The sequence below is a fragment of the Pteropus vampyrus genome, unplaced genomic scaffold (genome assembly GCF_000151845.1).
Source record: "Pteropus vampyrus isolate Shadow unplaced genomic scaffold, Pvam_2.0 Scaffold10, whole genome shotgun sequence".
NCBI classification, from domain to species: domain Eukaryota; kingdom Metazoa; phylum Chordata; class Mammalia; order Chiroptera; family Pteropodidae; genus Pteropus; species Pteropus vampyrus.
Genome location: NW_011888791.1, coordinates 1987781 through 2012154, shown reverse-complemented (window position 1 = coordinate 2012154; position 24374 = coordinate 1987781). Strand labels below are relative to the sequence as shown.

General features: G+C 42.9%; 1 protein-coding gene and 1 pseudogene across 1 annotated transcript in view; both read left to right on the top strand.

The window, feature by feature from the left end:
* Positions 1 to 24374, top strand: part of THSD4 (thrombospondin type 1 domain containing 4) — a 488201-nt gene that overhangs the window by 331759 nt on the left and 132068 nt on the right. The gene's annotated exons all lie outside the window — the stretch shown is intronic.
* On the top strand, positions 9992 to 10110 carry LOC111731004 (annotated as a pseudogene).

The window sequence follows — 24374 nt, the reverse complement described above, 5'->3', positions numbered from 1 at the left end:
GAGGAGAGAGAGTAGGGCAGGCTGGGGGACAGTTTGAGCAAAGACAGGAACGAACAAAATGTGTTGTGGGGGCAGGAAGGAAGCCTGTCAAAGGGTTAATGACCTGTCAGAGAGACCCAGGAATTTGCCATGGGGTGTTAGACAGTAGGGAACTGTTAGGATTTTTTTAGCTGGAGAGTGATTCAAAATAGCAGTGTTAAATGGGTTGACGTTTCACATAGCCTTTTATCTACTCAGCAATTCCATGCCTAGATATATACACTGGGCCCATTAATACTTCATGAAATCAATTTAGGGGATTCGAACAGCATGTAAACTATAAAATAGAATAGAATGGGGTGTATTAAAGGACAGAGGATGCACTAGGGATAGTAAGTATTATTTCTTGAAATACTTTCACTTTGCGTGTGTATATGTGTACATATTTGTTTTTTTGTGTAGTATACCGTAATATAAAATATATTTCTTACAAAGGTTTGGGAAAATAATGCGCAGAGAAACTCTTGCACATGTGTACTCAGACAAGTACAACGACGTTGCCAGCAGCACTGATTATAATCACCAATAATTGGAAACACTCTTGATGTCCGTCCTCAGGACCGGACTCAGAATAGATAAGTTGTGGGTTATGCATGTAATGAAGTACAGAGTAACAGTTAAATAAAAAAATAAAAAATGAAAAAAAAAGGTGCTAAAGTCACATATATCGTCACAAACAAAAAAAATCGAAAATGAAAGAAAAATGACGGTTTCTGAATTATAAATGTATTATGTAAACTTTAAGAACATACGAAACAATAAGTTACTTATGGATCTGCAAATATTAGTAGGAGTATATACATGCATGAGAATGATAACAGCAAATTAAGGGTAGTAGTTATAACTGATGGAGGAGAACAAGGAATGGGACCGGGGAGATAGCCTTTCACCTGCTTCTGTTATATTAAATCTGAGTGATGGGAACTTGTGTTTTATGATATCATTCCTGATAGTTGTCTGCAGGCTTGAATTATTCCATAATACATGTGTTTAGAGTAGAATTGTAGGATAATTCATGAGCCAGGCTGGGCAGAGACTGATTTGGAGACTTGCAATGTTGTAGATCTGTGGCAATGTGGACCTGGACATGGGTGACAATAAGAATAGGCTGTTCTCACACAGCAATGTGTATGAGAGCAGTACTAATAATACTTTGTATTTTGGAAGGGCTTTTCAAACTAGAAAACCATTTCTGCAGACATCTCATTTATAGTCTCACGATAGGCAGGACAGTTGTTTATTATTATAAACCTCAGAGAGATGAAATTTAGGGAAATTAAATGGCTTGACTACAACAAGGCAGGAATGTGTAGTGAAGTGGGGAATTGAATCCGGTCTGCTCATGGTTGTTCAGTCCTTTCAAGGCTGGCATGTTGGGCCCACCTTTGGCCAAAGCCCAAGTGTCATTCTTTAAATCTCTGTTTTTCATTTCTGTGCATCACAAATATGTGACCTTGCAAGAAAAAAAATTTTTTTTGATTGTGGAGACATCTTCAGTTCTCATGAAGTAAGAACATTGCTGTAACCATCCTCTTGGCTCACTTTCGTCTTAACGGTACAGGAGCAGGCCGTTACCTCGGCTTCCTGTTGGTGGCGTGGCATGTTCCATATGTGACATGACACTGAAATGGGGACTTCACGGGTGAACACCTGGTCCATGCATGCTGGCAGAGCTTCAGGGGATGTCAGAGGACAACTGTTGGGGAAATGAGACCTGGCGTGACCTTCTGCAGCAATGTTTGCAACCAGCCCATTTGTGGGAAGAGATGTTTAGACGGGCCAGATGTTTTCCTTAAGGAAAAAAAAAATCCACAAACCAGACATCTTCCATATACTAAGAATTAACAAACAAAAGAAGCGGGTTTGTAACAAGAAGAAGACAAGTAAATGTGAATGGTATTTTTCAGAAGTGGTTTCACTGCATAAATAATGGAAGAAAAGAAAAAAACAAATATTTGTGGGTTTAATGTGTGATAGACTCTGAGTCAGGTTTTTATGAACATTATCTCATGTGATTTCCCAATGACCCTGTGAAGCAAGTGTTAATCTCTCTCAAAGACAGGGAAATAAGAGCTAAGAAATTAGCTTGTTTGCCCAAGGTCACTGGCTAGTAAGTGATGGAGCCAGGATTTGAAACACTAGAGTTTGTTCCATAGTTCACAGCCTTTCTTCTATATCACACAGCAATAAAATCGAAAGAGAAAAAGAACGTACGTTTATTTATAAGCCGATATGTTGTTATCATGGAAAGAAGTAGCTTTTGGAAGGCCTGGAATGTTGCAAGAGGAAATTTGGATCTTCGGGCTGAGAAACCATTCGAGGTTCTTGAGCAGACAGCCGTCCTGGTCAATGCTCTGTTCTTGCGTGTTTCATCCAGCAGGAAGTGCACAACAGGCGGGAGCTTCAAGAAGCAGCAGCAGAGAGCAGGGGGCTGCTGGCGGCCCCCAGGGTCCCCTGCTGCCTAGGCCACGGCCACAAGGCCCTCTGCTCTCTCTCGGGAGCTGAACAGTTAACCACTCTGTAGAGGGGCAGGGAGAAACCATTCGTCTGGCATCACGAGTCAGAATTCAGGACTCACTTTCCCACGGAAGCCATGTCCTCTTTGGTATTGGGTTCTGGCCTGCGGTGACAAAATCCACTGTGGGCCAGATTAATTTTTTTATGGGCAGGTCTGGGAGCCCAGCCACCACATATAACATACATCCCATGGAAATGTGTTCATAGTTCAGCTTTCAAATGGACATTTGGAACGTAGCCTACCCATAAGTTGAGAACAGCCTACCTTGACAGAACATTGAGCTCTGAGGTGTTAGGAGTCCGGGTTCCAGTGGTGACTGAGGGAGGAGATGGAGAATGACACTTAGTGAGCACTCACGGGTACCAGGGTACGGAGCTGTGCTGGGGGCTCTACACACCCTCTTGTCGTGTTTCAATTCCAGTTCTGTGAGGTCGATAGGAGCGTTCTCATTTTTGTGTGGGGGAATTGGACCTTCAGAGAGGTCAATTAACTTTTCCAAGGTTATACAGCTAGGAAGAATTGAGGCCTGGAGCTCAAGTTCTTTCCAGGAGGAGTCAGATTAAATCCAGACCAAGTAAAGTGAGCAAAGTTTCTCTTCCTGTCTTCAGCCTTGTTCCTCAGTATCATTGTGATCAAAATAACCCACAAGAAATCTTTTCAAAACACCGTAAGTCCCTGAAGAAAATGTGGCACTAGCGGATGGTAATGCCCCTCAGACCTGCTCCCGCCCTTTCCCTCACCCACCATCTCATCTCCTTTCCTCTGCTCTGTGTCTAGCTGGAAATTTTCACTACAAGGTCAGTGACTGTCTAAAGTCACCCAGAGAGGGGGCCACTGGGAAGGGGAGAAGGTGCTCAAGGACAGGAGGGACATGAGAAGGTAGCAAGAAGGGGGTGCTGAGCGTACTCTGTGAGGGTTGCCTTTTCCTGCCAGGTGCCTCCCTCTGCACCTTCTGCCCTGCAGCCCAGGGACCTGCTAGATTTCTGGTACCATTTGCTCCAGTCCATCTCTAAGCCCGCATGGATCTCTTTCTAGCTGGAATTTCTGCCCCTCTGTGAGCCAGCCTCTCCCCTAGCCCAGGAGGAGGACCCAGCCTGACCCAGGTGTAACCAGGTGGCCCAGTCTTCCTTGCTACATTAGACCTCCTTCTTGGAGTCTCAGTGGCCTCCCTGGCATTGGCAGCAGACATATCAAGGTGACACTCCAGGTCTCTCATCTTCCTGCCTCTTATTTATCCAGCAAGCGTTAACCCACTGCCTACAGTGTGTCAGGCTTGTGTAATGCGCTGAAGCAGAAAGGAAAATAAGATCTAGTCTTGGTCTGGAGGAATGCCAGGAGTGGAGGGGGTGGGTGGTAGGGATGTATGTATAACTGAACAAAGTATCGTTATGAATAAGGAAGGCACAAAGAGCTTGGGGGCAGAGATAAGTGAGTAGCTGAGTCTCCTTGGGATTAGGGAATTGGGGAAGGTTTCTTTGAAGCGACGACATCTGAGCTGGGCATTGAAGAAGGAGGAAGCATTTACCAGCTGGATAGGGAGATGGGCAGTCCCAGTAGTGGGAAATGAGTGGGAAGAGTATGATGTGAGCAAAGGAGATTCGGCACCACCAGAACACAGAGGCCAGGGATGAGCTGAGTTTAGAAAGTCGGATGATATTTTTACTAAACTAAATGTATCTGCTTCTCTCTTTAATCAGATTGGGATAGGATGCTGTGTAGTGGTACTTCCATGTAGATACTGAACGATGCTGGAAAGGCACTATGGGCAGAAGGTCTGGAAGTCAGGCACTATGAATCCTACAGATTTCTTGTATAGCTAGCGCTTTGGGAATTCAAAGGGCCTAAAATTGCACATGTGTATATGTAAGTCCAAAGGAAGAGTATCCTTTACCAGTTCTTGTGTTTCCAGAGTCCTGTTAATAATTAACTGCAAATGTGCCACAGTGAAGAACAATCTCCTCTTAACTGTTAGAGCAGAAGAACTCCCTCACCCCATCATCCCAAGGTCTGCTAGTTCAATACCCTCTATCTGATGACGATAGGTACTGTTATACCCAATCTATACATAGGAAACCAAGACCCAAAGAGGTCAAGGAACTTGTCCAAGGTCAGTGTAATTGGCAGAGAAAGTTTTGAGTCTGTGTTTGCATAACTGCCCATGTCGGTTTCACTAAAGAGATGGCACAGCTTTTTTGGGTGACCGTTTCAGCATCTCCTAGCCCTTAAAGTCAGGACGTGAGTCCTTCTGTCCAACCTCATCACTACTTTTCTTTCCCAGCAAAGGTTCTGTTTTGTTTTTCATTTTTTAAATCACAACCAGAATGGCCTTGAGGTATTTTTGTTTGTGTTTTTGTTTCTTATGAGTATTCATTCCACCCTTTATTAAAAACATGTCTTTAGAGAAATCGCTGAGCGATGAGTGAGACATTGAGGTGATTTCTATGTTGCTGACTGGTTTGAGGAGAGAGTGGCCTTCCGCAAATGACATGGTGTGTGCCACCCCTCTGTGGGTAGATATATAGTCAAAATCATGACATCATTGTGGTTTTATCTTTCTCTCTTTTCTCCAAGTACAAACACAAGGTAATTATCCAAAGGCTCTTTTTTATGAAAAAAGAAAAAGATCCCACCACATTCTAGAAGTAGCCATCAGTTTTTCTAACCCAATAAATGCATCAAATATCCACCTTCCAGAAGGTGCTGTGGTATCTTATTGCTAAGAGTTTATAAGCCGTGAGTTGCCATTCAGATCGTCCTTAGTAACCCAAGACTGCATCCCTGGGAACACACCAGGATACTTAGTTTTGTCTCATTACTGCAGATAGAGACCCTTGTTGGGGCTCTGAATTCTAACATCCACCAGTGTTGAAGAGACTTGGACTGATACTTGCTTAGGCAGTGCTCTTCAGACTCAGTTTGGCCAACCTGTTAATGATGGGAGCATTTTCTGCTCGTTTCCTGTTGTGCATAGTAGGATTAGAACCCCGCAGGCTTCCTAGCTGGGGAAGGATGATGCCCTACTGGGGGAGCACAGAAGCAGAGGGAGGAGGATGAGTGGCATGGTTTGTTGGGCCCTGGAGTGACCCTGGCCCTCCTGGCTAGGAATGCCGTGAAGAGCTGCAGCCAGAGAGGGGGTAGGGACAAGGAAAGCAGCCAAGAAACATTGAAGCTGCAAGCTTGAGGGAGCAAAAGCTGGGTGAGGCAAAGAACTATTGCTAAACCAAAATATTTAACTAGATTTCACTTTTTTCTTTCAGTCCAAATTCTTTGCTTGAAAGTTTAGCTTTGAAGTTGTTTCTTTTCTTAATGTTCCAACAATATTGTTCTTTTAATCTTGTTTTTGGGTGGAACATAGACTATTTAGATTATTTCTAAATTATAGCATCAAATTTCTTGGATTCCTGAGTATGCTTTTTGTCATAAGCCTTCTTCAGTGCTGCCCAGAATCTCCTTTCTCAAACAGGCAAGAATGTGTGAAAACAGCCTGGCTAAAACTGACAGTTTGGTTCTTCAGTGTCTGGTATGTGTTTTGCAAATTTTTGGATTGTTGCTAAATAGATTATATATGTTTATAATATATGCAGACTCTCCCAACTTAATACAGAATATTTATGCCAGTTCTTTCTATAGACAATACATGCTGTAAAGAGCATAATAACCTTTATAAGGATAACGAGATTTATAGAGAAAAAGCTTTTCACCAAAAAACATATTTACTGAGAAAACAACCTTTATTGTTCACTTGGAATAACACGGTGAGAAGCTCTCTGGTTAAACCATTGAGCTTCGATGAATGAGTGTCTCTTGCATCCTTCTCCCCATGTCATTAGATGACACTGGCCTTCCTGTTTTTAACAAGTTCAACACCCCATATGAGAAGAGCCTTTTCCATCCTTGCCCTCCTCGGGTGGGCAAGCAGATCCCATTCCCCAAGCTTGACTCTGAGCCCCCAGGGTTGTGCTTGCAGTGCATCTCCTCAGGGAACATGACTGTGTCACCCCAAAGGGAGTGAGTTCAGGCACCCCCTTGGATCACTTTTCATTCTTCCTTCACACATTTAGCGAGTGCTTGCTGTGTGTCAGATCCTGTGCTGGGCCCCAGAGTCGCCCAGGTGAATAAACGGGGATTCGGGCCTTCAAGAGATGTGCTCACGAGAACAGAGTTAGCTGAGTAAGGAAGACAGCAATAGAGAAAGGGGGGACGGGCTGCATCGGAGGCTAGAGGCATGAGGATTAGCAGAGCTTCCAGAGCCTGTCACACCGAGGTTAGCCCTTGAAGGCCTGGTAAGAATTGGTCAGGTAGACGAGGGAGAAGGGCCTTCCAGGCCAAGGGAGCAAGAGCAAGAAGCAAGAGCTTAAGGAACCCAGCCCATGGTATGTTTGGAAACTGGAAGTTTGGCTCACGGGCTACTTGAGAGGTCAGGAGACTTGAGAGGTCAGCCAGGACACATCCCAAGGCCAACGGCTTGACCTCTAATATGTGGACTTTGATGGGTGTTGAGAAGAGGAAGCCTGGGCATATACATGGTATTAACACACCAGAGGTTCATCGTAAAGACCAGGATCTGACTGAAGGTTGGGGAGAGGGTCGTTATTTGTTGAGCTTCTTCCCTCCGGCCCCACGGCACTCCCCCTCCTCCTCTTCCCTGTGCTTTGTGCTAGAGTCTTCCCCTCACAGCCAGGGACTCCGGGCTCTTACAAGTAACTAAGCTCATCTTTTGAGGAAAGAACCAAAAGGCCTGCAGGTTTGCGTCTGAGAGAACCCCCCACGCACTCTGAGGGGCACATGCTGGGCCACGAGGGCTTCTCCGTAATCCATGTCGTTGCTAACTGAGTTGCTTGTGTTCTTCAAGATGGCAGATGCCTCAGGCTAATGCCAAGAACAGCATTTTCATAATCAAGCTCCCAAGGGGGAGAACAAATTTCCTTCATAAATTCTTAATTTAGTGCCACTGAGCACTAGATTAGTTCCATTGAATGCTGCTTTTTACTCCCAATTCCTCCCAACCACATAATTTATGCAGGATCCAGAAGGGGGGGGGAAAAGTATTATTCGAACTAGTCTTCTATATGAAAGAACCATATTATTTTTATAATACCTGGAATGAGAACTTTCACCTGCATGAATTTCAAGAACAACCCCAGGTTCAGATCCCCTCTCACCTCTGAAGAACCAGATAACCTCAGATGACACCTGTTTCACCATGTCACTGAGTACTTACAGAGACAACAAAGTTCTAATTGTTTCTCTTAGAAGTTATTTTCTACAGATCGACAAAGGTATGTGTCACCAATGTTAGGAGCAACCTAGCTAAAATTCTGCCTCCTTCCTGACACCTCTTTCAGCTACTCAAACTTGCTCTGACTTTTTATTTTCTCTGAACTCCACTTGCACTTACAGTCAGTATTTGCATTTGGGACCACTTGGAAACCTTAGTAAAACCCTAAGTTATATTGGCTCCAAGTATTTCATGTGGCTTAGTTTTGTCTCTCAAACTAAACTGCAAACCTTTGAGATCAGGGGCCATGTTTTATATTTATATTTATATTGAATCCAGCTTCTGTGTCTAGCATGGTACAATGCTGGTTACACGGGATGTACAAGATAAATGTTTGATTGACTGATTTACTGTGGCTTTTTCCATCCAAGTGGAAATATGGATGGGTGTCCCCTAGGAGGGTCCAAGTCCTCTGGGCTGAGTCACTCACGGAGCCCACTTCTGTCAGTATATTCATTCATGTTGTCACATACAGGACACAGACTAAGCCCCTGCTATGCCAGGCCCCTCCAATACTCATCATATTTTTTTTTTCTCTTTGCTCCTAAATTTGAGGCTCAGACTCATGTAAACTGTTCACTGTTCTGACCAGACCTCAATCACCTGTGAGGCTACAGAAATGCTGTGAATATCTCGAGGGTAGAAAAGACCTAAAAGCAGACCCTGCCCGAATCATAATGCAGGGTAATTACACTCCATCAGTCCGGCGGCATGCACTCCCCTGGCAAGGTCCCGCTCCATTTTCTTCATAAAATCTGAGGAGGAGCAGTTTTTTTTTTTTTAAATAAGAACAGTTATATTCTGCCACTCAGCTGCTCCAGTGGACGCTGGCAGTGGGCCCAGAGGAATGTGTGTGCATTGAAGGGCAAATGTCGCCTCCCTGCATTGTGTGGAGAAGCTCGCTTTGTGCCTAAAGACTGGGAGCTACATAAAGCCCCAATGTCTTCCCCACAATACACCCCAGTATGAGAAGTTCCTTTTCAGCGGCAGAGCCACAAATCTTCTCACTGAGATGCACTTTGGCTCTGTTTTCCTGTAAGCTCTTGCATCTCAAATTCTGAAACATTCGGGCTTAGCTAGTGTCATCTTTCCGTTATGACTCCATCTGGTGAAAGCCTATTCAATGTCCCTTCCAAAGTGTCTGATTTGAGCAGGAAAAAGAAAAAAAAACTTTTTTTTTCTTAATGCTAAAACAGCAATTCAGATTTTATAGCAATGTGGCCTTGGGAAAATACCACTAATTAGCTACAGTCAATATTGTGGATTAGATGGTACTCTGTGCAAGGCTGCCACTCACACAGACAGCTCTGTCTGGATTTCAAAGCTTTACCCTCTTTCTGGAGTGCTTGTCCCCTAGTCTTCCAATGGTCAACTCTTATTATCACTTGGCTAGCTCAGGTACCACCTCCTCCAGGAAGCCTCCTCTGGTCTTCTACATATTCACCTTCTGAATTCCCAGAGGGCTTTGTTTACTCTTCTCTTGGAACTCTCTTTCTTTTCTTCTTTGTATCATCTTAATATATGCATAAGTGACTTTTACTCTTCTGTAAGATCTTCGAGGGAAGAATCTGTGCCTTCCTAATCATTATAATTCCCATAATACCTAGTACAGTGCCTTACACATGCAAGATACTTTGTAAACATTTAGGGTATGGGGATAGAAAAAGAATAATTAGGAGTTATTTAAATTAATCCTACTCAACTGTTTTTGGGTTTTTTTGTAGTTGTCATTTCCAGTTTTATTGAGTTATAATCGATATCTCAATACCACAGTGTTAGTATTAGGTGTATGACATGATGACTTGATATCTATATATAGTGAAATAATTACCACAATAAGTTTAGTTAGCATCCACCACCTCACATAATTACATTTTTTTTCTTGTGATGAGAACTTAAGATCCATACTCTTAGAAACTTTCACACTTGTTCTTAGCCAGAAGGCATTGGAGCGATTCTTAGCAACTTTTAGATGTACACATTATTGTTAACTTTAGTCATCTTGAACATTACTTCCCCAGAACTTTTTTATCTTACAGCTAGAAGTTTGTACCCATACTCAACCATTTTTAATGATGTCCACAACTGATTCAAGACTATGTTATCTGATGATATAATGATGATGATGATTATGATGTGACTAAAATAGCGATAATGTCTATGGCCATGCCACCCTAAACATGCCTGATCTCATCTGATCTCAGAAGCTAAGCAGGGTCAGGCCTGGTTAGTACTTGGATGGAAGACCACCTAGGAGTACCAGGTGCTGTAGACATTAAAAATAAAATATAAAATATAATAAAATATAATAAAATAAAATAGTGATAATGGCCACTATTAGTTGAACACTTGCTACATTCTAGACACTGTAATAAGCCTTTTACATATTATTATACTTATTAATGATGAGGAAACTTGGTTTTAGAGAGAGTAGATAACGTGCCCAATAATCCACAATGAGTAAATGATAGAAGTATGATTTGAATCCAGGCTCATCTGACTGCAGAGAGCCAGCCATGAATTATTCCATTATACTAAAGACTATCATTGAACAATTCTTGCTGTGTGAGAGCAGGCTTTTCCCTTTATTCCCTCAAGAGTTGGGCTGGAAGCGTGAGGAGAATTAATGCATTTGTGAGATCAGCCTGGCATGAAAGCATTTCACAGCTAGAAAGAGCATAACAGGTCGTCTACTCTTACCCCAGCCCTGGCCTCCACGGTGCAACAGGACAAGGGAATGGAAACCTGGGTGAGCGTTCCCAGGCAGCCAGACCTTGCGAGGCATTGTCACGGGCTTGCCAAGCTTCTTTTCATGTTGGCTACTTTATAAATGACTATAATTGCACCGAGCTTTGGTGGAAGACTTTGAGCCTAATAAAAATGTCAAACTCATTAAGAAGTTTTCCAAGACCAAATAAACTCTGAAGAGGCTGTAATCTTTGATGGCTCTAAATTTGCGAATCATAAGAATGTGTACAAATATAGCTGCCATGTACAGAGCTACCAAAGTGTCACTGTTTATTGCTTCAACGTCATCCTGTAATGGAGGTTCGATTGCAAAATCAGAAATCTCTTTTGAAGATATCGTAGCACTCTTTTGCTTTATTGTGACAAAGCAGCTGTGGATATCAGCAGTGCTGTATGTGTCACGAAGAAAAATCTAGAATAAACACAAGTTTGATTAGCCTGGAGTCGTGACCAGAATTTCATTACATTGGACATGTTTAAAGTCGGGCTGGAAGGGTTTTCTTCTCTCTTGAGGGTAGCTGAGGAAAATCATAGGAAAAACAGAATTACACCAGGGAAGGTTCCACATGTAGGAGGTAGGATTTCAGCTGGATCTTGAATGTTGGTTTTGGAAGGCAGAGATCTAAGAGACAGGTGAGGAGTAAGAATACAGAGGTTCAGGTGAGGCAATAATAAAGAAAATGAGTTGACTGGAGCTACGGGTTTCATACTAAGAAATTGGAAGGAGCCAGAAAAATACTTAGCACATTATTAATAATTTATTAAAATGCTCTTAGATGCCAAATCCTAAGCTAGAAACTTTGCAGTTTGCCTCTATCCTCACAGCAATTCTATAAGTTAAGTGTTATGCTCAGTTTAGAGATGATTAAAACTGAGGCTCATGCAAATCCACAGAGACAGAAAACAAATTGGTGATTGCCAGGGTCTGGGAGAGGGAAATGGGCAGTAATTGCTAATGAGTATGTGGCTTCTTTTAGGGGTAATGAAGTGTTCTGGAATTGAATAATTGTGATGGCTATACAACTTGTGAATATACTACTGAACTGTATACTTTAAAGGGGCAAATTGTATGGCATATGAATTTTAAAGAATAATAATAAGGAAAAAAAAACTGAGGCTCAAAAGAGATCAAGTGACATTCTCAAGATCATGAAGTTGGTGATTAGTCAGCAAACTGGGATTTGAACCCAGGGCTCCCTGCTCCAAAGCTTGTGATCTTGTTCCTAGATCATGCTTCTTTCTGTCCTTTCAGGGCCTATGAAGGCTTGCCATGAGGTTGGCTATAAACTTTTGATCAATGAGTAAAATGTATTTTTACTACAAATGCAATGATGTCATCTGACAGATACAATGTAGAACCTGGTGAGTTGTGAGACACATAGTAAACTCTCTAGTAGGAAGTAACACACAAGATACTGGCTTTGAAGATAGCAAGACCAATTCTGGATCTCACCCAGGTCAGGATGGGGATCCTGTTGGGCTGGCTGGCTCCCAGGGCACGGGGACTGACTGAGCCTCGTGATGTAGTATTTTTGGTGCCTTCAGCTAGTGTGCTATGACAGGTAGGGTCTGTGGGAGGGGATCATATTATGAAGGCCTTGAAGTTCCCTCTGGTCTAGTGAGGGAATTTTAATTTGGTGCAGTGGACAGTGGTACATTATTGGCATTAGAAGGTTCTTCTGGCAGTGTACAAAGGGTGGGTTAGCCAGCTGTGGCCATCCAGGGGTAAGCTGGGGAGAGTTTAGTTCAAGGTTTGGTAGTGGAAATGGAGAGGAAGTGTGAATCTGAGTGAGATTTAGGAAAACAGAAATTATAGCCTTGGCCACAGATGAAAGAGAAGGAACAATTATAGAACTTGCCTAAGTTTCTCTCCTTTTTAACTCTGGATTTTACAGCCTGGAAGGCTAAAGACTTGAAGGTACCAAGGATGGACATGAAATAGAAAGGGGACTCAGTTTAAGGAGAAGATCATGAAATAAATTTGGGACCCAATGAGTCTGGGGTAGTGACATTGGATCATGTATCAAGGGTTGTGCTAACTTCCTGCCCAGGCCCTCATCCCAGACAGGTGCAGCCTTTTCCTACGTTCCACTTCAGGAAGGCAAGGTCTGATTGCTGTGCTAGTTACAAATATGCAAGAGAAATAATATTGGCAATCCAAGGCACTTTTATAATACTTTGTAATTTACAGGTTACTTTGACATCTTTTATTCTATTTATTGAGACATGGTTTTATCACAATCCTTCCACAATGGTGAATTTGCCCTTCATGAAACTATAGCTGGATTTACTAGATTTACTATGGCATTCCATTCAGCAGTTTAAGGATTTCAGAGTGTATTTGAATCTGAGATGACCTCAGGTGAGTGACATAGGGCATTCAAGAGGAAGAATCAGAAAGGCTCTGAGCATACGGATATAAGATGAGGCACTCCTACCAGTGACTGATGAAATACATGTTTTCTGCATCGAATCAACAAATACCTTTTCAACTTAGGATAGCTCCAGAAAAGTTCTGTCAAGCAAGGGCTGGGAAATGTGTATATGTGATTCAGTGTCAATTATTGACTGTTTTAAGGTGTATAAAATGTCTATTATAGTATGCAAGCCAGAAAACAGAAGAATGGTGTCCTTAAGTGCTGAAAGAAAAAGACAGCTTTCCACCCAGAATTTTAAATCCAGTGAAAATATTCTTTAGAAATGATGGCAGAAGACATGCTATGGAGAAAAATAAAGCAAGAAATGTCAGTAGGAAATGCATGGGAGGAGGAAGAGAGGACTTCGTTTTTAAAGTAGAATGGTCAATGACAACCTTTCTGGGAAGGTGAAAGTTATTCAGAGACTGGAAAGAGGGGGTGAGCCATGTAAACAAATGAGAGAAGAGCATTCCAGGCAGAGGTCGTAACAAGCAGAAAGGCCCTGAGAACGGTGCGTGTCTGACATGTTTAAGGAATGGCAAGGAGACCAGTGTGGCTGGAACAGAAGAACCCAGGAAGAGAAGAGAAGGGGGCGACCTCATAAAGTTGACTGTGGACCAGACTGTTGGGTTTTATAGGAGGAATAAATGTGTATCTGTTTGCCTGTGACAGTCTAAAGTTATACCTATTGTCCTATTATTTTATTCTAAAAAAAAAAAGTCCTGGTTTGGATGAGAAACTTTATGGTAGTCCTTAGTATAGCTCATCTAAAGGCTTTGGCCCATTCATATATTGAAGTGGGCCCCCCAGAGAGTTTTGACCAGAGATCTGACTCTAACATGACCATCTGACTGTCATGTGGAAAATAGATGAAGAGTGGTCAGAGCAAGAGAGAGACACCAGTTAGCTAACGATTGAACAAACCCAAGACGTGAGGGCATCTTGGTTCACAGGGCAGCAGTGGAGGTGATGAAAAGTGTCTGGATTCTGGAAGTATTTTGAAGGGAGAATGGCATACTGGATGTGGGGTGTGAGAGAAAAAGTGAGCAGAGAGTGACATCAAAGTTTTTGGTCTAAACAATGGAAAGGATGGAGTAGCTCATGGCTGAGATGGGGAAGATTCTGGGAGGAACAGATTTGGGAGGGAAGACCAGGAATTAGATTTTGGATTGTGAAGTTTGTGGTCCCTTTTGGATAGCTAAGTGGAGATGTGCGAGAGCCAGTGGGTATAAAACTCAGAGATTCCAAGAGAGCTTCAGGGTGGAGATATAAGTGTAGTGCTTAATGCCGAGAGACTGGATGAGCTTTCCAAGTGTGTATGTAGGAGAGAAGATGGTCAAAGAACTGAGCCCTAGGATGCTACTTGTCTGAAGTCAATGAAATGGGGAGGACAGCAGATAAGACTAAGAGGCATCAACCAGGGAGATAAGAATAAACCCAGAGAGCATGTTGTGCCAGAAGCCAACTGAAGAAGTACTTCAAGGAGGAGGCAGTAATCAGCTGGGTCGAATGTTCCTGTTAGGTCCAGTAAGATGACGAGTCAGAATTCGCCACTTGATTTAGTATCATGGCAGTCATTAATAATCTTGACAGTAGAAATGTCTGTACGTAATGAGGGCAGAAGCCTGACTGCAGCAAATTCAATAGAAAATGCTGTCTTTTGGGGTTTTTTTTTGGGGGGGGGGCGTATTTTGTTATTTTGTTTTTTTCTTTTCCCCAACTCTCAAACACTGCCCTCGGTCCTTGTGAAAAGCAAAAGACAAAGGCAATTTCTCCAAAGGACCTATTCTACTTTGTACCATGGTTGGGCAGAGAGACCAAGGACGCTACATGGCAAGGGTTCCCGACCCCGGGCCACAGACTGATACAGGACCGTGGCTTATTAGGAACCGGGCCACACAGCAGGAGGTGAGCAGCGGGCCAGCAAGTAAAGCTTCATCTGTATTTGCAGCCGCTCCCCAGCACTACCTCAGCTCCACCTCAGATCATCAGGCATTAGATACTCACAGAAGCACCGGTCTCTGGTGCCAAAAAGGTTGGGGACCGCTGCTATATGGTTTTCTCTTGTTGACATCTGGCTCTTTATGAGGACGGGGGCATTTTGCAGCAACATGATATCTTGTTTTATATTACTTGCCACTTAAGCTCCTACAGCAAAGTGAATACAGTTTGGGAGCCACCAGCAAAGAGACAGGATAAACTGCTCAAGGGACCAAGACCTCCTAGAAATAATGTATTTGGAGTGGCAATTTTAATGTAATTGTCCTTAAAATTGGAAGATAAAATCTGAAAACATCACGGAGGTAAGAAAAGGAAGAGCTAGATGATAGCCTGGCTCTAGGGGATGAATTAAGGGAAAAGAAAGAATTCACTGAAGCTTTTCAAGAAGCCAGAAGCTCAGTGTTGGGAGGAAAAGAGAGGCCAACTGGGAGCAACATGGTAAGTGCAATTTGGGACCATTTCAGGAGATAAAAATGGAGATAGTCTGTCATCGAAGCCAGAGAGCCAGTACAGCTAAATGTGGAGCCAGGAGTCCCTGATTGAAAAGTGGCAGAGGAAGTTCTGTTTCGTAGAAGAGGTAGGATTTAGGAGCCGTTGCAAAGGTTGGAGAAAAGCAGCTTGACCATCTTGGGAATAAGGGGTAATGGGGAAGGGTGCAAGAAATGGTCCAGCCTGCAAGACAACCCAAAGGCAAGGATGAGTTGCCTTGAGGTGATCACAGGAAGTTAAGATATTAGAATGAGAGTCTCTCACTTCTGTACTCACTTGACACACCGCTAAGACCCAGTTCTCATGCCCAGCACTGAGAATTCAAAGATGAGAAAGGTATGGTGTCTCTACTTGATGTAGTCCCCCTCACTGTCATTTGGTGAAACAGAAGTGTGTGGTAATCACTACGCAAAGCATGTAGGTTATAATTGGGGAACGAGGAGGTAAAACCTTACCTCACCCCGAGTCTCAGAAGAGGTGAGCAGTTAGAGTTGTACTGAGTGGAGCTTACCCAGGTGTGGGCAGGAGGAACCTATAAAAATTTTCAACACAAACACTAGGGAGCATGGAAGAGCAGGAAAGGGCCAGAGAGTTGAGAACTGTGGAAGTGACTGGAGTCTGGAGGATAGCTGGACATGAAGCAGGAAAAGTGGACAAGGCCCAGATCTTTAGCAGCTCAGTCAGCACGCTACGGGGTTGGGGAACAGGACTAATACTTGCCACACGCCTACAGCGTAACAGACCCTTCGTTAAGGCGTTCATATTTTTTAGTTTACTTGTGATCTTTCAATTTTTAAAATATGTGCTTATTGCAGGAAAATCGTAAAACACAAAAAAATAGAAAGAAAATAATCCTCCATCATTAGCACTTCTGGAAGTACTTCTGGATTATTATGCAATATGATTATATAATTTCATATTATATAATCATATTGAAGTACTTCTGGATTATTATGCAATATGATTATATAATTTCCCTTTCATCCTTTTATCACTTAACAGTTAAAGGGGATTCCCCACATTATTAAAAATTCGGTACAAATATCATTTTAAGCAATATCTGATATTCCATCAGGTGAATGTACAATAATTTAGTCATTCTCCTAGCACTGCACGTTTGGGTTTGTCTCTAGTATATGTAAATATAAATAAAGCTGTGACGAACATCCTTGTATGTAAATCTGTGGCCTTGTTTTGCATTATGCCTTTAGGATTCATTCCCATAATTGGAATGACAGGGTCAGAGAGCATAAGCATTTTAAGTCTCCCGATCCTTGTTGCCAGTGGCTTTCCAACGAACCCTTCTAATCTGAGTTTCAACTGGCAGCATTCACCGCATACTCTCCAAAAGTGAATGTTGTAATTTAACATTTGATATCACTTAATCTTTATAATATTCTTATGAGATGAGTATTATCTCCAATTTACAGATAAGGAAACTGAGGCTGACAGGTTATCTTACTAGCTCCAAGTGACATAGCCAGTAAGGCACAGAGACAGAACCAACACCGGGTTTGGCCGATTCGAGAGCGTTATTGCTCTCTCCCTGAATAGGTGAGGGACCCCACTGGAGGGTTTTAAATCTGGAGAGTGACATGAAGTACAAGTTCCTCTTGGCCTGCTCTTCTTAGTGCTGGCTCGTATATTGGTGGTGAATCTAGAGATTAACTACCAACTGACACAAGTGCACCCTTTGTGAACACGCTGCTTCTTGTTCTTTGGGGCATGAGCTGAAGATTGATTATGTGGAGAGAGGGGGAAAAAAGAATAGAAAATTTAATGTAGGTTATTAATGTTAATAAGTAACGTATATGAGCTCATACAAATTAGTTAACAAATATGATCTGCTGTGATAATTTCTAAACAATGTTGTAGTGATGTTCATAATCATAGAAGGTCATTTCACCAAGAATGAAATTGAGCTGTTTGTAGCTCGGCCCCGTCTCTGATTCCTCCCACGTCGCTTCTGCTTTTCAGACTTGAAGGTCAGAGGTAATGGCATTCAGCTCTAGGGTCACCTCAGGATTTAACTCCGGCTGTGGCCAAACTAACCACATGGATTTGATTTGCTCTCTTGAAAGATCCAAATTGGCCAATAATCTCACTTGGTCACACATGTGGAGTGTAAGAAAAATAACAATCAGAACTACCATTTATTGAGAGCTTACTATATGCCAGGAACTCAGAGAAAATTAACTACTTTGGGCACATTTGGGGGCCAATAAGCAATCCAAATTAAAGACGGGCTCCCTGGCCTGGAGTCCAAGACTGTCATCAACAATAAAGAGGTGAAAAGTGTTTGTGAAAGGATTTAAATAATCCGTTTCAAAGCACATTGAGTCATGCACATTCCTTCCCTACTTTAAAGAACACTTGTACTGAAAGCATCAGATGGACAAGTAGTTGGTAATGACAACCACTCTCACGTCTCAGAGGAAATATATCCTGGTGGTGCTTTGCCCAGCGGGATGTGTCGCCCCTACTACAGGCCCCTCCTTTCTGTCTTCTTCCCTCCTCCATCTCCCCCCTTGGTTTTTTATCCATTGCCCCTGTCATTAAGAGAGAACATCCCGTTTCCTAAGTACATGTGATTATAGAGACCCCATCGAGCAGAGAATGGCCATCCTTAGGGAGGCCCTGGGTTGCACTTAAGGCAATGGCAATTTTTTCCCAATAGAGCTCTTCAAATTAGCAAATGGATGGCTCTTGGAGAAACAGTCTGTCCTGCAACAGAAGGGAGGTTACAATGGAGGTGGAATTCCACTTAGTAGGGGCGGGTGTGTGGGACATTCCTGGTTCCAGTAATTTACTAACACTCCCTGTGCTTAGGAGTAGACTCAGGTGATTTATATACATTTATGTACATATGGGCATACCTCAGAGATACTGTGGGTTCGGTTCCAGGTCACCACAATAAAGTGAGTGTCACAATAAAGTGAGTGTCGCAATAAAGCGACTGACTCATAATCTTTTTGCTGGTGGAGGTACCTTCAATTTGTAAAGAAATACATCTGTGAAGCTCAGTAGAGTGAGCAGTAAAACCAGGAATGCCTGTGTTTACTAGAATATACTCATGCAGTAATAGACTCTCCTTCCCCGTGTTGTATAAAATGCCTGTCTTTGCATTTCTTTGCTTACACGAGGGAAAGGAATGCTTTGACAGCCACTCCCCAAATATAAATGGGAGGGGAACAGAGAGCACAGAGCAGACAAGACAGTTATGTCATGGGAGTGGAGATCTATCTACTCCCCACTAGGGAGAGGTGTCCCTAGGTGAGTTGGTGTGTATGTATGTATACATCCATGTGTATGCATATGTGTATATGTATGTATGTGTGTATGCCTTTACATGTGTGCATGTATGGAGAGGTGGGGAGAGAGGAGGAGAGAGAAAGGCTGGGCTGTGGAGAAGACTGCACGAATGAGCAACATGCTGACCTCTAGTCTTAACATATAGCTACTTGCAGAGACAAAAAAAGAAAAAAGAAAGAAAAAACATTGGACCTAGGACCTAGAACCTCAGTAATGTCACCCTACCAGCTGTGCAATCAGTAAATAAGATAAATATCAGTGGTAGTTAGTTCCAGTGAGTAGATTACATTTCCCTCTGTATTCCCGACCCTTCCAATTTCCCAGTGTTGTACTGATTTCCTGCTCTCTGCATCGGGCGTTTGGAGGGGCCCGGGTTTTTCATTGGAAATGAAAGGATTGACATTTTCCTTCTAGAACTAGATTAAGGATGGTGCCAGGCCAACCTTTCCATTTTGCTACCTGTTCCCACTGCCAGCATCTCCTGTGGAAACTAACTGTCCCTCAGCACGGTCTGTACCCAGCCATTCTCTTCTTTTTGGGTGAACACCCTTTGGACGCCTGCTTTGTGCTAAGCACTGGGGACCCTTGGGAGCTCACAGTCTAGATTTAGGAGAGACAGATCAGTGACAACTAACCATTGTGTAATACAGCAGGTGAGCGACCGATGTTACGTGCGCAGGAAAGAGAAGGGTTAACCCTGCCTGGAGAGGTCAGGGAAGGCTTGAGAGGAAATGACATTTCAGTTGGAACTCGAAGGATGATCGCTGTTATTCACACGGCAAGAGCGATTAGGGCAGAGCCTACACCATGATAGGGTTAAGGGACAGGGACTATAGCCTGGAATGCATGCATCCATGGGGGTGCTGCTGAGCCCGTAAGTCGGGGAGTGGGAAATGGCTATAATAGGGTTGAAAACTAGGCAGGGGTCAGGTCTTGAAGGCTTTGAGCTGAGCAGGAGTTGAGAAAGCCCCTTTGCCACGAAATGCTGCTGTATAGAGACATTTAAGTCAGTGAGTTTTGTGTACCATTTGTAGCTAAGACATTTGGGACCCCAGGAGTACTGAGTCATTTGAAAGATATCCCCCGTTAGCCAGTTCTCTGGAAACGGATGGGAAACACTAGCTGTGTGGTTAGTGAGGGGCCAGAGGCCTGGAAGACCTTTGGAAAAACATCGTGAATGAACAGAATGTTTCCGTTTTTGTCAGTGTAATATCTAAAGGGGGATTAAAGGCTTTTGTGGAAAAGGTAATGGAGACTTTCTGAGGTTGGATGAGCTCATAGTTTTAACTAATCGCCCTCCAACGGGGTTGATGCAAGATTTCTTCTGCAAACTTCTTTGTAAGATGTTGCCTTGAATTGAAGAATTTCTGAAAACAGGTATTTCATAGAGAAAATGATTGCATGGAGATAGCAGATCTGGAATTCAAAGAGCAGGCCATAGGAAGCAAGAATGGTGTCCCAGGCTCTGAGAGACTGCTTGGATTTTAAGTGTGTGAACCTGTTCAGGGTTTTCCACGGCTGTTTTCTGAGCCGTCACCCATGAAAAGGGGTGGGTTTCATGGCTGCAGCTGTTAACAGAGAAAAGAAGGATATGCAGCTGCTCAAACTTTTGACACATTGCTGTGAGACTGGAATGGAAGGCCCATTCAACTTTGCCTCACATGTGCTGCTGTGGCTTCTGAATTCTACAACTGAAAAGGACACAGTCAGAAAGAGGCCTCAGCTGTGAAACGTTTCCCAGCAGAAAGTCGACGCATTGATAAGTTTCAAAGGCTCAATCCGGGCTCTCCAATGAGCTTGGAGCAAGGTGGATGATTGTTGCAGCTTTTCTGAAATTTCTGATTGTTGCTAACTGTGACCAAAGACAGAATGCTATTGCCATCAGTAGGAAGGATTTAGCAAATTCATAAATTGTGCTTTTCATAGTAATTTTATCTTGAAAGGTCTCGTTTGTTTAATAAAGGCCTTTGCCACCTGGGGTCACAGGAATAACCAAGGCGAAGCATTTGTGGAGTCTGCTTCCTTAATTAAAAAGCATTGTGAATTTCACCTCGACTTATGGAAAAGCAAATGCATTCTCATTTGCTAATGGCTGTAGTCACCTGCATAGTGTTTGTATAAGCAGAGCAGGTGAAGAGCAGCCTTTTCTAAAGCACATTCCAGAACCCTTAGTCCTGGAGAATCCTGCACAGGAAGGGTTTTATATGTGAATAAATGCAAGAAATGCTGTGTATTATATGCCCTTGTTGGAAATTCACAAGGCCCACTGGCATAGTAAAGGCTCTAAGATATCTCGCACTCAGGAAACCCAGTCGACTTGGTATAATTTAGCATTTCCCAAACTTGTCCGTGGAGCCATTGTTTGAGGTTTTTTTTTGTTTGTTTTTTCAATTTTTAACATCTTTTAAAATCTTACATATTCAGGACAGCTTTAGGGAATGCTAATTTGGAGAACTGAGACTTGAACAGGAATAGGAGTAACCGATTTATCAATTGTCTTTTTTTACTTTTAACAATGTTGAGCCAGTTAATCCTTAGCCAGAAGAAATATATTGTGCCACATATATAAAATGAGTCATAATCTCTCTCCAAACCTCTCTTCTTATCTAGACCCTCTCATTTTCATAATTCCCCATATCCACCCAAACAGAGCTGGCCTGACCATGTCAATTTTTCCTCTACGGCCTGTCTATGTGCCTATATCCACACCAACTATTGTGCTCTGAAGCGTGCTTCTATCTATACATGGATTGTATCCCATCTAAACCACTAAATCCGTGCAGAACCTATGTACTCCAATAAACCAGTCCCAATTAGGTGGAATGTAGTATCCCATTTGGGCCAAATTCCCAGCTGACCATTATGCTTCCTTTTATGTGGGATATAAGTACAGCTCATCTGGCTCAAGTGTAGCATAACCGGTCTCTATCTACAGTCTAAAGCGGGGTTTGCTGCATGTAGACCAGACCATAAAATCACTGAATAAACGGACCTTTTCCCCTGTCTTCCCCATGCCGTGGGGGATATTTATTAATGCAGCTATTAACCACGGAAGCCAGCTCCAGACATCCAGGTTCTGTGGTTAGGGCTGGACATCACAATGGTGGAAGAGAAACACTTGCTCCCTAGAGCACCCTCCCTTGCCTTTCTCCAAAACCCAGCTGCTCTGTTTTAGCTAAGTATTTCTCTTTCTGCTCCAAATAAAGCGCTCTGCCCAAAAGCGTTTGTGAAGAACTCTACCCACTTCTTGCATTTCCCTGCCCCGATTTACTACATTCTCTTACCCGTCCAATCTGGATTCGGTCACCATCTGGTAACTAACTGCCTAATTACCATATCCGGTTGCCACGATCATAGCTTTATGTTTTCTATCTTCTCCTCAGAGACTTCTTGAAGATTTATTCTCCCAACTCACAGGATGCCAAATTCTCCTGATTCAAACAAATATACTCCTGAGGTCAGCCCATCCAACTACCTAGTGAAATGCTGTGGGATATAAGCCAATTTTTGGCCTCCTCCAAACATTTCTGTTTCTCTAAATAGAATCACATATTTTCCAGGTCAATTGAACTTAAAACATCAGGATTATCTTTGACTTCTCTGTCTCCCTGAACTCCTGTGACATTTGTGACTGTGGCATAAATTAAGATGCACAAGGGTAGATCTGTAAAAGATGTTTATTTCTTCTGTGTCCTACTAAATAAATGGAATTTATTTAACCCATTTTGTTTTACGCTATGAAATTGTCCTGCTCTGTCTTATCCTCACACATTACTTCAAAGTGTATGTTGTTATTGTCTGAAAGATGTACATGTTTTATTGGATATCTCTGTCTACAATTCTGGCGGCCATCTTCTGGTGAATGGTCGTGTCTGTTAACGATTTTGTAAGCCTAGACCAGAGGTTTTCCTCACTGTGCAGCTCAGCCCTGTACTGGATTTTTGAGAGGAGAGGAGTAAGATTTGGTTCTGACTCTATAAAGCATCATCTCACTGGAAAGAAAAGCCATAAATCTGAAATGTTTAAATAACGGTTTCTGAAGATATTTAATTAAATCCAGAAACATGTAGTTGGAAGACATACTTCAAGTATAGGAAAAGAGGGAGGGGTCAGTGTTGGTTAGAATCGGTGGAAAGTTCCCAAAAACGATGAGACTGAGTAGAGATGAAGAATATATATGTGTAGAGAGCAGTAACGGGAGATGAGAAAACTCAGGACTATTTCTTCTTCCTTTTAAAATGGAGAAAGGCAATGAGCTAGATCTATCCATATAAGTGTAGGTGAACCTCGTAGAAGTTCACACTTCTACCAAGGACCAACTCCGGGCAGGGTGCTGTGCTGGGTGCTTATACAGCCAGCTGATGAGGCCTCTGTGTGAAGTGTCCCAGCCAGTGGGATAGGTAGGTGCCACGCTCCCTGCCAAACACCACTGCAAAAACAGGACCTGAGAAAGAGCTGGCATTCAGAGTAGTTCTTAGATTACTCTATCTTCAGTGTAAATCAACTTGCATAGACTTGGTTTTGCAAATGAAAACAGTTGGCCAGTGTTTTGTAGCTCTCCACTTCTGCCCTCAGGCTTGTTCACTCACCCCTTTCAAATGGAAATGGAAAAAAATGGAAATAAGGTTTCTGTGATGCACGGAATCTATTTTCAGAAAAGACAAACGGGGTCCTCTGGTCAAAGACTCCTAAGAGAAATATGGCTCCCAAGGGACGGAAGGCTAAAAATAAATGTAAACATTGGTAAGTTGGTAAGTAAATTAATAAAAGTAGACAACCAATCAAACCCCTAACCTCAATTCACTTTACTGTGATGGAGAACACCACTAAAAGAAAAGGAGACCCAGGGAAAGGAGGGAAACTTCCAGAGAAACCCTTGAGGCTGCCCTGGAAGGTCTCATGAGCTCAGGATTCCAAAAGATCGGTCACGTGGGTGGAGGGGCTCAAGCCCCCAGGATGAACACAGAGCAGTGGAACTTAGGAAAACGGGGCCCGGCTGAAGCCGGAATCAGTCGGGACTCCTGAAAAGAGGTGTCTAGATAATTACGTTGGTCTACAGGTAAGCAGGACAGCAAAACAAGCGGTCGGAGTAATATGTGCATCTGAGGCACAGGAATCCTGGGTTTGGGGTCCAGCGGCCTCATTTCCTAATAAGATGACACTGGACAAATTACTGAGCCTGTTTTCCAAGCTGTAAACAAGGATAAAAATACCTCCCTCATAAGTCTGCCATGAGGATTAAAAAAGGATTAAAGGAGTACATATGAGATATGTACGTAGCATATACTTTACACAGAGCTAGCAGAGCTAGTGTTCAAAAATTGCAAGCTGCTCTTCCTCTCCATCCTCTTCAAATCATCTACATCATTCTTTAGAGTAAGGAGGAACAGAGTAAAGGGCCCGGCTTCCTTCTTAGGGCCCTAAGGATACTGTTAATAAATACTAGAGAATCAAGGGCTGTTTCCACAATCATTCTGTCTTTACCTGGGTGGCAGTTGCTCTCTACAGGAGAAAGGGTAGCAACAACAGAGTAAGAGGCACCTGCAGCCCCGGGAAGGTGAGGAGATGGAGC